Source organism: Dendrobates tinctorius, unplaced genomic scaffold (genome assembly GCF_039654945.1).
Source record: "Dendrobates tinctorius isolate UK_male_01 unplaced genomic scaffold, ASM3965494v1 ptg000047l, whole genome shotgun sequence".
Taxonomy (NCBI): Eukaryota; Metazoa; Chordata; class Amphibia; order Anura; family Dendrobatidae; genus Dendrobates; species Dendrobates tinctorius.
In genome coordinates, this window is record NW_027361715.1 from 3,678,192 (window position 1) to 3,697,806 (window position 19,615).

Genomic DNA, 19,615 nt, shown 5'->3' on the forward strand with positions numbered 1-19,615 from the left:
TCTACATTTCTTTAATGAAAGTTCTCATGCATGCAAAGACTGTCCAGTCGCAGCTCCTCTCCTTTTACCATGGCTGGACCAGCCCATCCCTAGCCCCTGAGCTTATGTTAATGCAAACTTCAGATTAGCGTGGACCCTTGGGGTAGATGTTTACCCTTAAAACCGACATTTGAGAATGCATGCACAATACAAACCCTTTTACTGACGGGACAATTTCCACAGTACATGCTAAAAGTTTATGAATGGACAATAAATACCAGGACAAAATGCTAAAAGTGTAACAACTAGACATAAAGCTTCATCTCTCATTCTTGCTCATCTTGGTTCTACGTACAAGGCACAGCAAACTCTTTGCATTCTTTCTGTATGCTAAATTCACAAAACTGATATCACTAACAATAGCTGTTGGCGGTCCCCAACATTTAATCTGTGACTTTGGTGAGGACCTAGTAACCAGTAATTATCAATAATCAAGATTATTTGATAAGCTTTTATGCAATTGTTAAAGAAACAACTTTTATTCTCTAATTAATCTACCAGGCAGTGGCCATGTATTCAGCTGGCATCTGCCTTTAGTCATATGTGCAAATGTCCATGTAGTAGCCGCACAGGTCACTGGACATTGAGCTATTCAGCAGTCCTACAGCTCAGAAAACTATGAGATTGTAGCTTATCATGGTTTTGTAGGCAGTGATACATTTGTTCTAGCGCAGTTGTAAGGGGGCGAACAGAAACAGTGTCATCGGTCTGAAATACGCGCTGGAGCCGGAACTATCGGGGCCGTCATCACTGTTACAGGGGGATGACTTGCCTGGGCGGGGACAGCTCGTGCACCTGACCAAAAGGGGCGTGGGAGACTTAAAAGGAGTGGAGCACGGGAAGGAGAGAGACTTGGCGGGAAGGTGACTACAGAGCAGGATGAAGGTTGACTCCATCTCCCTAACTACCGTCACTGACACCAGTCCTTCACAGACTGCCCTCCTCTCATACCCGCTACCCAGTGTCCCTCCACAAACGAGACCCGTGATGGGTAGTGTAGCCGACTTGCTGACCGTTCCTGAGCATTGTGATCCTGTATGAGGCCTTGTCACCCTTGCGGCCTGTACGGCAGTGTGCTCCCGGTGTACCGCATCAAACTTAAGAAACCCAGAAAAGGAACTGTATTACCTCTTCAACGGACCCAAGATCAACCTACCCAAGTTCAACGGACTCAAGTTCAATGGACCCAAGACCAACGGATCTGGATACTTTGGCACAGTCAGAAGACAGTGCATCTCGTTTCTACACAGCAGAGCCAGAGATTTTGTTCATGGACTGCGACGCCGTTGGGAACTGTTCCAACCACTCTCCAACAAGAGCTTCAATCGATAAGTCATTACCTTCCCTTTTTCCCTCTTGTTGTGTTTATTGTATAGTTCGCTATTTGCTTAACACCTCCCTGTGTGGGGGCTTCCCTGAATTCATATACAGTAATTGCTTAAGTAAACTTTTGTTAACCCCTTCTTTGCCTCCTGCTGATCTCTGCATCTGACGGACCTTACCACAGTAGCCTAGCATAAAGGGGTTATCAAGTGACAATAAGGTATCATCTATCCACAGAATAGGAGATGAGTTACTGATCAGGGGGCGCTCCATCCCAATTAGAAAGGCAAATTTTTATCCTCGTTACAAACTGCAGCGAAGTGTCGGACACACAACTGCACACTCCATGCATTCTCTATGGGTCTGCCGAAATACACTGAGAACAGCATCTTGTAGTTCCATAGGGAATGTATAGAGTAATGGTCTAGCATGTCTGATGCTTGCCATTCCAACAAGGATAAAGATTCCCTATTCTGCCAATCGGTGCAGGTCTGGCGATCCAGCCCCACACTGAGCTACTAGTTAGCTGATAACTTTTTTCACTAGACAAGTCTCTTTAAAGTTGTTTGCCAGTCAAACATAAATAATTCACTAATTTATGGGAGGCAGTGAGGGGAATCCTATACAATGGTCGCTATGTGTCCCCCAGGATGTGCATAGAAGTATACTAAATCTGCAGCGACAGCTGTGGTTACAATGTAAAATAAAAGACAGTGTGGATTTGTTCAAAGTATTTGACCAAGTCAGGTTTAGGAAAAGCTGACATGGGATTTTATTTTTGAACAGGTCTGTAGGATGGATCTCTCCCTCTACTCCAGGTCTTGGGATTGCTAACTTTCAGTTAAGGTTTGGATGTGTCAGTTTTTGGTTTACAAGAATCAGAGATTGAGATCTGTGTAGGACAGGCCTGTATGAGATTGAACACAGGCCAGAGCCAGAGAAAGGAAAGCTACTGACGCAATCACAAGTGATATGGTGGTGCAGTCACCCACGGCAATGGCATGATACAGATGTTCCGGCTGCAAACAGAAGGATAAAAGTTCTGGATTTATTTTGTGAGTTTGAAAATAAAGACATTTAAGTTAAACTTTCTTGAGTCACTGTCTAAATACCGCATTGACCACAAAGCCGCTGCCTCTCATAGAGTGTAATTAGTCTACTCCCTGATCTTTTGGTAGTCACTCCATTATGTAGACATAACCGAAGCAGCAAGGGAAGTAGACCAGTTGAGTACTCACTTCAAGAAATGAGACAGCCCCCCTTCTCTGTAACAGCCAAAAATAGAGATTTTTTTTTGAAAGCTTGTTAAAATGTAAGGAAGAGCAAATGTGCTCGGTGATACTCATATATCACTCGAGTATCTGTGTGTTCGGATGTGCTCGGCACTTGGCTAGCATTAGCTCAATTTATACCTTGAATCCCTGATCCGCATGTTTGGCGCCTGTTACACAGCCAATAAGCATGCGGGAATTTCCTGTGAGTCACTGTAATGTCCTAGCTATCTTGGTAGTGGCATTACTGTGATTGACTGTGTTCCGTGCTAGCATTAAGTGCCACTGCCCAGTCATCAGCAAATAATTCACGGATAACAGTCTCATGCACCTTCGTAACTGTCTTCAGGCGTTTTGGGTTGAATAGCTTGCCATCAGTCATGTACCTAACCTGGATTCCATCTTCACAGTTGTTAAAGGCATCACTTTACAATTTTCACAACAAAAATGTTAATGTTGCTAACAAAACATGGTTGAAATAACCGAAATACAAGTTTTCCTTCGCTATTTTTTGTGAGTTTTACTGCTGTCCTAGAAATGTTTAAAATTGTCATAGGTTGGCTAAAATGACTTCTTTGCTGCCTTGGCCATGTCAAAAAGTCAACATTTTTTATTTGAAACATTTTCATGTTTACTCACAGCCAGATATGCTGTGGTCACCTTGACATTACTAAGGCTGTGCTTGCGTTAAAGAGCATGAAATGAATTGGATACAGTCTTACACTTATAAATGTCTTTTGAGGCAATTGGAGGATTTAGTACAATTTCAACTTGCAGCAAATTGATTTGCTACAAATCAAATTTTAGGAAAATTTTGAATTCGCTGTTGGATTCGGACCGCAAAAAATGTGACTATCCTTACTTAATTGTTAGAAAATTCAAAAACCTAGAAAATTCTAACAAATATAACTTCTGCCTAACAACAATTATTTGTTTGCTTCAATGATCTCACAAAAAAGAAATACAATAGGCTAGGAGCTAATATCTCTCGCCAGACGCCAACATGCAGAACGTTACATTGTACTGCACTGGCCTCGGCCAAGATGAAGCCTCTAATGTCATATTTAGATCTGGACACGGGCATTGCCATTTATATTTCATTAGTCAGTGAAACCAGAGATCCAGAAGAAAAGAAAATAGACCATGAATCATTCATGGGACACAGGCATTTGTAGTGATTGTACCTCTACTGTCACTTGAGAATGATTTTCAGCTCTTTTCTTGATCATCAAAGTATTCTTTATCTTTGCTCGAATTTGTTATAGAATTTGTTAAAGAATATGTAGAAAATAGGAATATTATCAGTAATATTATATCACAATTTTTTTCACTTTAATGTAAATTAAAAAAAAATTGGAAAAGTGTGAAATAACAGATTCATGAAGGATGTGTATTTTATTTTATTAAACTCTCTTTAAACACCTTTACCCCGGACCAGTGTAGCTGGTGCAGCATTTAAAATATGTAAGACAAGTTTTCTCTTTTTTTCTAATAGACTGGTTCCATTTTGATGCTATAAACAATTTATAACTACACCAAAGGAACGAACTGGAACATGTGTTTGTATAAGTGTTAATAATAATGTTCATAAAGCGCTGTGGAATTAATGGTGCTATATAAATGAGTAAAAACAAATAAATAAAAATATACCGTTTATACACGAGTATAAACTGACCCGAATATAAGCCGAGGCGCCTAATTTTGCCACAGAAAACTAGGAAAATGAAGTGACTTGAGTATAAGCCGGGTATGCATTGTCACACACATCCTATCCTTGTATTCATGGCTCCTCATCCCTATCCTGGTATGCATGCCTCCTTATCCCCATCCTTGTATGCATGGCTCCTTATCCCTGTCCTTGTCTGCATGACTCCTCATCCATATCCTTGTATGCATGGCTCCCTATCCCCGTCCTTGTCTTCATAGTTCCTCATCCCTATCTTTGAATGCATGGCCCCCCCATGAGAAAAACATAAAAAAAACCTCCTACTTACCTTCGCTGTGTGCCCTCACAGCATCCTGTTCAGGTGCCAGCAGCTCCTGCGGCCGAGCGATCATGTGTCCCGGCTCATTAAGGTAATGAATATTCACCTCTCTCCACTCACCGGGGACACGTGATCGGCCGGCCGCAGTAGCTGCTGGTGCTGGAACAAGGTGCTGCGAGAGCGCGCAGGGAAGGTAAGCAGGACTTTTTTTGTTTTAGAGCTGCTGGAAGCCGACGGCTGCGGCTGTGACTGTGCTGCTATAAGAGAATTCATTGCCAGTGCAGTAAATATTCATTTCTCTTTAGCAGCGGGCACAGTCACAGCTGCAGCTGCCAGCTCCTGCCTCCTGTGACCCGCTGCTCCGCTGATCCCCCTCCACCGCCGACTTCTAGGACTGTGACTCATGTATAAGCCGAGGGGGGCGTTTTCAGCACAAAACAATCTGCTGAAAAACTCAGCTTGTACACGAGTATATACAGTAAGGCTGGAGTCACACATAGCGACTCACCAGCGATCCTGACAACGATATCAATGTGTCAGGATCGCTGGTGAATCGCTATGTGATCGCTGGTGAGCTGTCAAACAGACAGCTTCACCAGCGATCAGCACAGCGATGCCCAGCATGCGGCGTCGCTGTGAACGTTAGTAACCAGCGCGCTGATGCAGGGAGCTGGTAACTAACGTACACATCGGGTATCCAAGCACATGCGTCCCTAGATACCCGATGTGTATGTTAGTTACCAGCTCCCTGCATCAGCGCGCTGGTAACTAATGTACACATCGGGTATCTAAGGGACGCACGTCCCTTGGATACCCGATGTGTACATTAGTTACCAGCAGATCGCTGGTCTCCCGCCTGTCACACGCAGCGATGCGTGCTGGCCAGCGGGAGACCAGCGACCAATAAAAAGTCCTGGCCTTTCTTGCAGCGATCAGCGATACAAAAATTGTGACTCAGCAGCGATCTCGCTAGCGAGATCGCTATGTGTGACGGGGCCTTAAGTGCAATGTGTAGGAGCACGTTCACACTGTGGCCATTTAACAGTCAGAACCCAACATAAAAACGAAATGAGCAAATACCCCTATAGTAAGTAAAGACATAGTACATGTAAATAACATAGGGTACTTAGCACTATTTTGATGAAAAAGTATAAAAGCCATCCCACCATACCCAACTGGGATGGTCTTATCTCTATTATCTCTAGTATTTAACCTCCCAATTGTAAAATCCACACGTTATGAAGAATTCAAGGTATTAAACTTTAGATATATTTTATTCTTCGTCCTCCAGCACACAGCATAACAGTTGCATTCCCATGCTACCCAGAAGAGAAACTGAAACTTCCCTTCTCATCCCTCTTGTCTCCACCCCCCAAGTCCCATAAGTCTGGCTTGCTTAAAGAGACAGATCTAATTATCATACATTACATCATCCCTTTTTTTTTTTTTTTTTTACTATAAATAACCCATATTACTGATAAATGCAACATGAAAACGTCCAAAGAAATCATATGTCCGTTTTGTCTTATTTGTTCAATTCCAAAACCAGAGAAACAAACAAACAAAAAAAAAACAAACAAAACTGTAGCTACACTTCTTCAATAAGCCTCGATGGAGCTCTTCTCTCTCATGTAGGATAACGTCTGGGCTCATTGAGAGGGTTCATTATTGATGGACCAGCTACCTCTTGTTGGTCCTCTCCACCATCGGATATCAAATCTTCCACCAAAGAGAGTTCATTGTCATCATTCTGCGGTATGACTTTAAAATATGAAGAATTTCGCGTTATGGAGTGTCCATCTCGTTCAGCTGTGATCATGCTGCCTTTCCTTTTAGTAACATAATATTTTGCAGGACCATATACAGGTGATGTCTTGTTGGTTGGTTTTTGACGTTCCACCATGACATCCCCTCTTTCGATGGCACTTGACTGTGTCCTTCGCCTTCTGTCTGCATAACGTTTCATGGCTTGTTTGTTGGAGAAATCTGTGGATCTCACTGAGGAGTCACTCGGTCGGGGATGGCTGGTCACATCAGGGAGACGTATACGCAGGGTTCTGCTGAACATTAAATGAGCTGGAGCAGCATTAGTAGTGGAGTGTGGCGTATTGCGGTAATTACGCATGAATTTGTATAATGACTGTTTCAGTGGGATGTGCTCCAGACTCGCTGCTTTGATACGTTTCCCCAGAGTGCGCATAAAACGTTCCACAATTCCATTGGCTTGCGGCCAGCAAGGTGTGATTTTCCTGTGATTGAATCCCAAGTATTCAGAAAATTGTGTAAACACATGTCCATTGAATGGAGGTCCATTGTCTGTTTTGACCACTCTTGGAATACCATATGCCGAGAAAATGTCGTCCAGCTCTGGTATGACATTATTAGCAGATGTTGAAGAGATAAATGAAATGACAGGGTATCGAGAATATTCATCATTTGTTACGAGAATGTATTGGCCATTTGGCAATGGTCCATATATATCGACTGCCACTTCCTCCCAGACAGCAGTGGGTAACGGAGACATTTGTAATGGCTCTAAGTTTGATGATGGAGTGATTAATTGACAAGTAGAACAGCGTCTAATCTTTTCTTCCACCAAGTGATCCATATTTGGGAACCACACTTTTTCTCTGAGTAACTTCTTTGTGCCAACAATTCCTAAATGACCTTCATGTGCTATCTGTATGACTAAGTTACGCAAAGTCTTAGGTACAACTAGTTTGGTACCTCGAAGAATGAGGTGTTCTTCAGTGACTGATAATTCCTCACGTACGTTTGAGAATAGTTTTAACTCTTTCAGATCAATCTCAGAATCAGGAAATTTTTCCTTTTGAATTTCATGCCACCTTCGATTTTGGATGATTTGTATTAGGGCACAGAGTGTCTTGTCTTTTGTTGTTTCATTTATAAATTGATCAAGAGAAAGTGCTTTTGGCCCGGCATGATCTGTAACAAAACGTAGGTATTCTTCAATGGAGGAATGCACAGGTATATCATCATTAGTAGGATGTCTTGAAAGATAATCAGCCGGATTGCTGTATTTTCCAGGTTTGTGAACAATTTTATAGTTGTAGTCCTGTAGACGTAGGCCCCATCGTTCAATTCGTGCAGGCATTTTAGCTCTGGGATTTCCAAAAATTGTAAGAAGTGCTTGATGATCTGTGACAATGGTGAAGGGAGCCCCATAGAGAAATAAGTGAAAGTGTTCACATCCCCAGACAACTGCCAAGCTTTCTTTTTCAGGTTGAGAATATTTTCTTTCAGTGTTTGTTAAACTCTTACTTGCATAAGAAATGATGTGAGGATTTTGATTGTTATCCTTGTACTGCGCTAGAATAGCACCCAGTCCCACAGGACTGGCGTCCACAATCAGTTCAGTTCGAAGGGCTGGATCAAAATAAGCCATAGTGGTTGTCGAGCAGAGTTCATTTTTAATTGTTTCAAAAGAGGCCTGACAGTCTTGAGACCATTGAAAAATACAACTTTGTTTTGTAAGTTCCCGTAGTGGATTGCTGATTGTTGAAAAATTCGGAATATATCTAGCACAGTAACTTGCCATTCCAAGGAAAGAACGCACTTCACTGGCATCCTGTGGAATTGAGGCTGTTCTGATAGCTTCCACTTTCTTGGGGTCTGGTTGTACTCCTTTTGCCGAGAAGATGTGACCATAGAATTCTAATGAACCCTTGTCAAACTCGCACTTCTCTTTGTTTAAAGTGAGTCCAGCAGAAAGCAGACATTCGAAGATAGCATATAGAGCACGATTATGCTCAGCTTGAGTTTTACCAAAAACCAATATGTCATCACTGTAATTAAAGGCATTTGGGATGTGTTGAATGACACTCCTTATTGCATACTGAAAAATTTCTGCTGCTGAGCAGACTCCAAAAGTCAATCTTTTGTATCTTCTGAGGCCCACATGGGTGGAAAATGTGGTCAAGTATCGGGACTCTGGACTCAGTTCTAATTGATGATATCCCTTATTGAGGTCGAGCTTTGAGAAGACGGTGGCTCCATTTAATAAATGAATAATGTCATCAATCGTAGGTGAGATATGTCTTTCCCTCTGTATAGCGGTGTTGGGCAGGCGCATGTCAACACACAGTCTCACTTGATCAGGAGTCTTTGGTTTTGGAACTACCACAAGTGGAGAGACCCACGGAGTGGGACCAGTAACAGTTTCAATAACGTCCTCATCCATGAGCAATTGGAGTTCCTTTTCTACCTTCTGTCTCAGGTGAAATGGAATACGCCTGTGAGGCTGGGCTGCTGGACGAACATTGTCATCCACATGAAGGTGTACTTGAGAGTCCTTTAGTTTTCCCAAACCACTAAATAGGGAGGGAAAACTGTTCACCATAGTTTGTACATCCATATCCGCAGAGTCAGTTATGGTATGAATAATCTGGATGAGCCCTAGCTCCAAGGCAGTGTGATAGCTGAGAAGACAGCCTCCCGATCCTTGTAATGTGTGGAAAGTGGTTTTCTGCCTGTTTTCTTTATATCTAATTTCAGCATCAAATTGTCCCATTATAGCTAGAGGTGTTTTAGATCCATAAGGAAAGATTTTAGTCTGCACTTGTTGTAAGACTGGCCTTGTTTTCAATTGTTCATATGTAGTGCCATCTATGATATCCACTGAAGCTCCTGTATCTATTGTAAAGGTAATGTCAGTGTTGCAGATTGAGAGTGTAACACAGGGAGACTGTACTGAACCAGTGACAGAGGTAGTGAACACATAGTTCTCAGTCGCAGACATGTCTTCTGTGTCCTGATTTATCACTTTTACATCTGCAGATTTTGTCATAGGCAGCAGAGGCTTGTAGTGCGCTGATTTGCAAACAGCTGCAAAATGATTCCCTTTTCCACATTTACTGCAGGTTTGTCCCATAGCTGGACATTTGTTCTGTGTGTGAGGGAAATCCTGTCCACATCTATAACATTTCTTCTGTTTCTGGGCTTGTTTGTCTGGTAAATTTTTCTGTTTGAGATTATGCACATGTAATTTATCCCCATTTTCCATTACGGTAGCCTGATGATCTGCTATTTCTATAGCACGGGCCATTTTGAGCAAATCATGTAGAGAGATATCCTGCTGCAGAGCCTTACGCCTTAGGTTATTAGACGAGCAGGTGACAATTATTAGAGTTAGGATTTCATCATCTACATCTGTAAAGGCACATCCATGTGCTAACTCTTTCAGCCGTGTGACATAAGTGTCTATGGACTCTTCTGGAAGCTGCTTGGCAATCCTGAATTTATATCTTTCATATCTGATGTTCTGTTTAGGGTTGAAGTAGCCAGTGAGAGCTTTAGTGCAGTTGCTGTATGTGTCTGTTTCTGCTGCAGGTAACGTACTGTATATGTCATAGACTCCTGTGCCTGCACAATGCAGGAGCAAAGCTCTCTTTCTTTTCTCCTCCTTTATGTCCATGGCTTCTAGGAAATTCTCAAATCTGTTTAGCCATTTTCTCCAGTTATGGGAGAGATTAATGACATCAGTCATATCAAATTGTGGGAATGTGTGCAAGTAGTCAGCCATGATAGAGTCTCTCAGTGGTGCTGGCGTGTGAAGCGGTAAAATATATTCCGTACTCACAGCAGTAGGTGATTATATCCCATCCTCGTCGCCAGTTGTAATATCCACACGTTATGAAGAATTCAAGGTATTAAACTTTAGATATGTTTTATTCTTGTACTCCAGCACACAGCATAACAGTTGCATTCCCATGCTACCAGAAGTGAAAGTGAAACTTCCCTTCTCATCCCTCTTGTCTCCACCCCCCAAGTCCCATAAGTCTGGCTTGCTTAAAGAGACAGATCTAATTATTATACATTACACCAATGTGTCAGCAGAAGTCCATATAGATGGGGCAGAGATGGACCTGGAACCGGCTGTTCAGACTCCTGCCCATAGAAAACTGTATAAACAAAATGCAAAGACCAAAAAGTGGGACCTGCACCCCTGTTTGTACAAAAAAACTAAAACAAAACCAAATAATCTATAACTCTAGTATGTGGTCCTTAAAGAGTTACGGACGGTAGCTTTAAGTGTTATCCATCTTGGTTACAAAATTTTATACAGGGGTTTATCAATTTTAGAAAAGTGGACCCCATCTAATCACACCGTAGTAAAAAAAAAACAAATACAGATAGTACTCACTCTCCTTTAGTCCAGTCCTGGCTCTCCACTGCTGGTCTGATGTCTATGTTTTGGCTGCAATGATGATGTCACGACTGCAGCGTGCATCAACGCTGCCGCCAATCACTAAGCTCAAAGGCTCTACTGTTGTTGACGGCATTAGCCACCAACCTCAGTGTTTAGCTGCAGTGGTGATACACGTAATATTACAGACACCGCCGCAGCGGAGGGAGTCAGTGCTGGACTAAGGATGGATGAGTACTATTTGTATTTACTTTTTTACTACTACATTGATAAGTGTTGAAAACCCTTCTAAAGGCCCCGTCTCACTAAGCAATCTCGGTAGCGAGATCGCTGCTGAGTCACAACTTTTGTGACGTAACAGCGATCTCACCAGCGAGATTGCTGTGTGTGACAGCGATCAGCGAGCGGCCCCCCTGCCGGTATCGCTGATCGCTGCAAGAAATCTCTGGACATTTCTTTGGTCGCTGGTCTCCCGCTGGCCAGCACACATCGCTGTGTGTGACAGAGGGAGACCAGCGATCAGGTGTAAAAAATAATAAAAAAAATAAAAAATATAGTTATTCTCACCTTCCGATGTCCCGTTCAGCCATCCCGCCTCTCTCCACGCTCCGGTCCCAGTGATCCTTTGCACGAATGACCGCGAGACTTTGTTATTCCGCGAGACCGTGACATCTCGCGGTCATTCATGCAAAGGATCACTGGGACCGGAGCGTGGAGAGAGGCGGGAAGACTGCGCGGGACATCGGATGGTGAGAATAACTATATTTTTTATTTTGATTCTATTTTTTACAGGATGGCCAGCGATGCCGGGCACTCGGCATCGCTGTGCTGATCGCTGGTGAAGCTGTCTGTGTGACAGCTCACCAGCGATCACATAGCGACTTACTAGCGATCCTGACACCTTGATATCGGTGTCGGGATCGCTGGTAAGTCGCTTAGTGAGACGGGGCCTTAAGTCTTGCATTCCTTCTCTACTGCTTCAACTTCCTTCCCATTTTTAATCATTAGGAGACGGATAAGGCTGTCATCAGGGATGAATTCTACCAGGAATATTCACTAACAAGTTTACGCAACCCAACAGTAGAGAAAAAGAACCTGGATCACACATGTAAATGTTATACATTAATCTATTGAACCTAAGCGACATTTACAAAAAGGAACATGACTTTTTTAATTAACATTTTGAAAAACATATATAAGCCCACTGCCCCATCACAGGAGCCTCATTAAGAGGGCTATCGAGTTTGGCACTGCAAGGCAACCAGTGAAACACTGCATCAGCCAGGAAAGCGACCCAAGCGCCCATTCTTGCTGCCAGGGAAAACTCCCTTGCCAAAGACTCTTTGGCGGTGGCCATTGTAGGTTTTGCGCTATGACTTTAAGACGAGCATTTTATGGAAATGTAAGGCTGTGTGCCCACGTAAGTGTTTTTTTCGCATTTTTTAAGCATTTTTACAGGCAAAAATGCTTAAAAATCGCTCAAAAATAGCATCTCATTCATTTTAATGCATTTTGCACTTTTTGTGCATATTGATGCGTTTTTTTCCGTGAAAAAAACGCTTTGCGGTAAAAAACTCAGCATGCTCATTAATTTTGCAGAAAAGTCCCCGTTTTTAGCTATTTTCTATGAGACTAGGGACACGCGGAAAAAACGCATAAAAAACGTGTGTTTTTTGTGCAAAAAACGTGCGGAAAAAAAAAAAAGCGTTTTCTGGGATGGAGTCCGGTTTTCATGAAGAAATTTTCTGCATACGTGGGCACATAGCCTAAATGTTCAAAGAGAATCATCAAATGGAGAATAAATTGATTTGATGCTAACCAAATTAGTTTTTAGGAACTCAAACTATTTGTGCTTTGATTTGTCATTCACCAAAAATGCTAGTGGGTTGCCCTCCCAGGGCTGTGGGGTACTCGGTGCCGTCCGGTATCAGCGGGATGTGTCACAGCAGCGGGGACCCGGTCCGTGGCCCTGGGCGCCCAAGTAATGGGGGAATGTAATGGTTTGAATGAATAGTTCGTGACGCCACCTGTGGTGTTCGGCAAGTGAGATGTTAGGCCTACGCTGCATGCAGATCCTCTGGGGCTAGTGGTGTGTTGCAGCCAAGATGGTGAAGCTCCCCACAGGTGGAGCTGTAGCCCCAGGGCAGTGTAGATGTGGGGGAAGAGGAGAGGCACAAGCGGTGTAGAAGCTGGTACCCAGATGTAGCGGGGTTGGATGCGTTGGTGCAAGAATGAATGGAGGACACCAGGGCTTGCAGTTCCAAAGCTTTACTCACAGTCTGTAGTACACACAGGTGCCTGCCTCCGTATTGTGTCCTCCGGGTCAGGGACTCAGTCAACCTCCAGGCAAGATGGAATGCTCCCTTCCAACGCTCTGCCAACATGTGCCTTTCTGAACGTCTCCTCTATAGCGCCTTTAAGTGTGAAGTACTCCCAGTACTGAGTTACACTGGAGTGCCTCCTGACAGATGTTCCCAAGAACTCTACTTGTATGGCAGACAGCTGTAACCTGCTTCGGGGACTCTCTACTCCTGAGTCCCGGCTCACTATCCAAGTTGCTGTTGTGCCCCCAAGTCTTAGATGGGAGTAGTGCATTTACAGCCCACTACTCCACCGGTGTCTGCTGCAGAACCATTAGTGTCCATACAACCTCGGGGACCGGGCCCCGGCCTTGCGCTTAGAACTTCTAGGCAGGGTTCTTCCTCTAACCCACATTCTCTCTGTTCCCTTTTGCTCCTACGTTCCGTACTTGTCTTTCTTTCTTATGGAAGCTACCCACATCCTCTCTGTTCCCTTTTGCTCCTACGTTCCGTATTTGTCTTTCTTTCTTATGGAAGCTAGGCTTCAGTTCAATGTCTTTCTTCTTCTTTCCTTTCCTGTGCCAGCAGACCCAGGTCACAGAGATCTGCTGCAGCACCTCCTTCCTCCATCCCTCTTCCAGGGATCTTCTTTCCTCACTCCTCTCTGAGTGGCTTCCTCTCTCAGACTGACCTGTAATCCTAAACCGTCCCAATCTTTTATGTATTATAAACTCCATCCGCCTCCCAGCACATTTCGTGTTCCAAACAGGGAACCACCAAAGGTGCTCTGCTACTCTCTAAGCAAGGAGCCGCAATGTGGCTTTGCAGAACTACCGTGTTGTGTGGGGTGCGAGTGTTGGAGTGTGGTCAGGAGCCTCACACTTACCTGGATGGTGGGGCACCACACCTCAGGAGGAGGTGCAGTGCCTCTGTGGCGACTGACCCTCAGGGGCGCCACACTAGTGCCCATTTTACACAATGCAGAAGAAGATTGTATGGGCCAGAGAAGGCTCACATGACCTTGGAGGTGACTGGATGGGCTTCCCCATAATGCCTTGTAGCTGTCCCATTACATAGTATAGCACAACCATGAGATAGTATCGCAAATCACATAGTATAGCTCAATACATGGTATAGCACTGCCTATCATAGCCTGTACGAAAGCCAAGGCAGGAAATGCAGAGCAGCAATCATTTTGAGATGAATCTTTTTAATGAGAGGATATCACAGCTCACAGCTCAGCGATAGAAATAGGGAGAAAAGGCTCCAAAACTCTGAATATTCTGAAGAAAGTAACAAAACAGCAGTGAAGAATGGTTACCATGCATTTACCATTAGTCATATCGTGGAAATCACTTTGATATTACTAAGCGTTTGTGATAAACAGCTTGAGTGGGGATGGATTAGGTCCAAAAAGACCCGAGAGTTTCATCTGCATTTTCAGGACAGTTGGAAAAATTTGCTATAAATCAATTTTTGTTGAAAAAAAATTGTCAAATCTGCGGGATTTTCAGTTCAAAGAATTACGATCATCTTTGATATGAATTGTAAAACTTAATAAACCACAGCAGTGGGCTTATACAATTGTAATCAAAATGTTAGCTAAGACGCTCTTGCTCATTTTGGAACATTTTGTTCCTGATAGATGTGATTCATTCTGTTTGTAACATATTTGTTTCTCAGTATATATGGAATTCAATCCATGATGCACAAAATACATAACATGCCCAAAGAGAACCTCTCAGTCTCCGATGGGGCGGATTATACAGTATGTGCAGCCATTTGTAGGGTCTCCTATTGTTAGTTAGCCGGTGACCTCATTCTTAGTCACTTGATGCCTCCCTAAAATCCCATATATAGCAATAACCAGCGATCTCAGAAGTGATTCCAGACATTTGTTCAGGAATTATTTATATGCTGACATCACCGGTTCAGAAATGTCATAAGAATTCCAATGCGATAGCAGAATTTTCTTTTTAAGATGACTGACATGTGATATTGGATGAGAAATACTTGTTAACCAAATTTTTAAAAATGTAGCTGCTTCTGCTAATGTGCACTCTTCTGGTATTAGTATTATTATTTATTTTAGAAAAGCCCTTAAAGGGAATATGACAGTGTAATGTAAAATGTCTATAAAGTATGATGTTTTCTGTAACCTTCTAGAATCCTTAATTCTATGAGAAAGTAGCCTGTCAGCTCTTGCAGCCCCCACCTTTTGCCCCCCCTAGCAGCTATGTATGTACAGCTCTCTGCCTGCATCTGAAACCTGATATCGGGCATTTCCTCTCGAAGCCTTCTCCTCCTCCCCCCTCTGCACAGCTAAAGGGAAAGCATTTCTTTTGTTCTCAGACAGGCCGAATGAAAAGTATGAGAGATATTAAACTAAGCTAGCATGGGCCCCGGTCGCAGCAGAAAAATGAAACGGACATTTCTGGGATCTGAGTGGACCCGGCTTTGCTACGGTGGCTCCTGCGAGGTTCTCGGACCTTCAGAAACTGAGATATGGATTGCTCCCAAATGGAGTGTCTTAATTATGGCATGCTTGGTGTTATTGGATTCTATTCGATAAATCACAAACAATGATGCCCTATGTGGGTTGGTACAGGCTTTTCTCGTTTAGATATAGTTATTCTAAGTTTTGTAGCCAAATCATAACTTAGAGAAAGGGGGGTTGGACCTCACCAGACCGCCCATTTCGTGAGGTCACAGACCCTAGGCTATAAGGTATTCCCTACCAAATTCCAGTCAGTTGAAGCTGGAGTTCTGATGCTGAACAGACCTACCCCATGTCTTGGGATGTTTAGTTGCGGTCCATCCCCCGAGCCACATGGTCTGCCTAATACCACCTAAGCACATGTAAGATGTAAGTGTTACTTTCTGCTTTTTAATCCTTTTGTTTTATACTATATTGTACATATTTAATGTCTCAACTTTATAGCAACTTTTATCTATGTAATTACTGCCCTTTTGGGAAAAATTAAAAAACCTATTAGCTCTGTCTCCATGCTCTAAGAAATGAACTATGCGCCTTTAGATAATCGCTACTAATTTGGGGGTTTGCCACGGACCCTCTTAATTAACTCTCTGATTAAGTAAAGTGTGGCTGGTGGCAGCGTGATGTGTGCGGTTGGTTAGGCTGGTTGGCAGTCCGGAAGGGTCTTATATTGCTGGATGAGTGGTTGTGGCCACAGCATTGATAATTCCCTTACCGCAGTAGTCTAATTGGCCGTGCACAACAAGCAGCCCGTCCGGCGACTAATTATCCTAGGTGCAGTTCCCTGACTGACCTGAGGGTAAGGGGGGCGCCGGAGAGCTGCGAGTTCCAAAGTGGAACTGAGAAAGTGGGATATACATAAATCCCCACAGTTCTTGGAAGGTTTTTAGCAGTGGTGGGGCATCTAAAATATCCCCCTGCGGTAAATTGTTAGAGCAAGATTAGCTTGCTGTGTTTTGGTCACACGGTGCCAGTGGTGGGTGTCATGGTCCAGTCCGGAGTTTATCTTCTGCTGTCTTTACTCTGGACTGGTCATGCGGGGGTTAATCTCCTCAGCCTCGTTCTGGAGCTAGCGGGGCTATTTCAATCCCTCACAGCCTGCTGACCAGTGTTAGTGATAGCTCAAGCTTGCAGTTTAGAGCCGCTGACCCTTGTACCCTGGTGATCCTCCTGCCTTTGACTGATATTCACATGTATGACCCGGACTGATTTCTGACCCCATCTCTTGATATTCGTCTCTGCTGTTACGTTCCCTCTCTGGCATCTGACTCCCTGGCTTGTACCCCGACCACGTATTTCGTCTCACGTTTTGGACCCCGTGCTCATGTTCTGGCATTCTGACTCTTGGCTTGGTATTTTAACTACGTGTATTGCTGCTCCTTCTGGTACGTCTTCTCCTGTTAGTTTCTGACTCGGTTCGTCTGACTATTCTCTCTCGTTACCTGTGGCACCTGTGCTGTTGCTCAGGGTTGCTGCTCTTAGTGTATAACCTCTCTTCCCTCACCAGCTCCCCCTGGTGGAGGTTTCACTACAGTGGGATAACTAAGATAAGCCACTGTGCCTGTGATAGCCATGTGCCGGCAGTGCATCGCGTCCCTCCGTCCGCTGACAGACCTGTGTCAGTGGTGGGATCGTGACGTATTGGTGGCACTGGCCGTGCTGTTCGTCACAGACAGTAACATTTGCTGTTGGCTAGAAAAGTGTCACGCACAGTGTACGACAGACTAAGTGCAACACAAATGAAAAAGAGAAGGGGAACCAAACATTAGGGAAGGGGGAAGTGGAGGCCCCTCGACTGATCTAACATCACCCTGTCTGTCCTACTGTCCCTTTATAGGTTCTGCACCTATCGTCGAGCAGGATACCTTATCCCTGTGTGACCCTGGCAATAAGCCCTGCAATGAGAAGGACAGGATGACTCTAGTCAATCCCACTAACACTAAAGACAGTAAGGCTAAATGCAACAAGGGGGACACTTAGCTTGAGTAGACTCAGAGATACACACCGACAATAGCATACTGCTACAGTTCCAAGTCTCAACACAGAAGTGCAAGCAGGAAATAACATCCTCACCTCCCAACAGGAAGTAGAGAGTTATAAACACCCTAGTCCAGGTGTGGTCATTAGCACAGGGGGAGGTGGCCACTAGTCTGTAAATAAAACTACTGAGACCTTCTGCAGGCACATGCAGTGCAACGGTCTGCAGCCTCTGACACATCCGTGACTAAAAGGTACTGCAGGTGAGGGCAATGTAAAACCTGATACCTGATTTGTCACTATCTGGTGCTCCCTTCTTGTGAAATTTGCATTTTATTCATATTCAAATTAGGTTTGCAAGTTCACTGTGGGCCTATGAGTGCACTTGCAGCATCAGCTCTTTTTCACTTCTCAATGTCGGAGTGATCCTGCACTTTTTGATTGACAGTGGAGGCAAAAGCGTCTGCTCCTCTTCTCCATGTCAGAGACATCCTGTACTTTTTGACTGACAGTTGAGAGAAGTGAATTTGTGAAGCTGAGCATCTGTCATCATTTTCAATCAAGAAGTGGGGCCGGTGGGGAGGAGCGAAGAGGAATGGAGAATGAAAAGGCACTGATATGGCCTTTAGTGCACTTGTGAAGCTAATTTGCTAATTTGTATACAGTCATGGTTGAACGTGTTGGCACTGGCAGGTTCAGGATCAGGCTTATCGCAGGGTGTTGTAGATCTTTTCTTGGTCTTTCTCTTTATTTTGGTATTTAACCAATTGTATTCACTGGGCAGGTGTTTTTTCAATATTGGATTAATTAAAGATAAATGTTTTAAGGAAATATATGTTCTCTTTTGATTAATTTTCCCAAGTATCTCTATGACTTTGGTACATATAACCATCAACAAGCTTCTTACATCTCTCAACTGGAATTTGGACCCCTCTTCTTTTGCAAACTACTCCAGGTCTCTCACATTTGAAGGCGCCATCTCCCATCAGCAATTTTAAGATCTCTCCACATGTGTTTAATGGGATTTAGTATAGATAGCAAATTGGTATGGATATATATATAAAAGAAAAAATATTAAAACTTATCTTTTAATCACAAGTTACAACTTTCTACAAGTAAGAAGATCCGTGGTGTCCCTAATTAGCATTCAATAACATACTAGATGATTATATGTAACAACATACCAGATGATTATATGACCCCCATATATGATTTCCTCATAATATTTTTTCGGGGTGAGAGTTGCTGTAGATGTGTTCTTTTTGTCCTTTTTCTATTGTAAATGTGAACGAAAAATTTGGTTATGGAATCCATGCAAGGTGTCCAATAATAGGGTATTCAGCAAAATAATAAATAAGCCTGAATAAGATAAATTACTTATAACCTGGATGCAGCCGCTTTTAGTATTGTGGAGAGTAAGCTACACTAATACTATATGTAGGAGTTATGGCAGAAATGCGACCGGGTGGAGGAGGTGCAGCGCCAGGTTGTCATAGACACTATGGGTCATGTGAGCGATGTTGTGATGACGCTGTATTTCCAGGACCGGATGTGACGCGAATGGCCCTAAGCCGAGCCCAGGAAGTGGGGCATGCAGACGGCGACGGTCCATTGCACATGGAGGGACCGGAAGTGTGGTACCCGGCGTCCGGAAACTGATAGGTTACCATGTGGTGCTCAGTTATTATAAAGTAAGGAGAGGTGATATCTGCGCGCTATGTGTTTAATTGAACTCCATAAACTCCCCTGATGAGTGCCGAATAGATGAAACGCGTTGGGAGAACGGTGTATGGAAAAAGGCCGCCCAGATGAATGCGGGCATGAGGATATGCTAAGAGTGGGGGCCCCCCTTACAAGAGCGCATATACAGGCATCGGTGTATAGGACTATTACACATGAGATGAGTATAATGACATACTATTATTGTACCATGAGAGTATTTAATATGCAGTAATATTGTGGAACATAGGGCACTATATTACACTGGACTCCATGGATGCCATGTATGGTTCATTTTGACCTGTAAAATATGCGGTTATAACATAGATATATTGGAG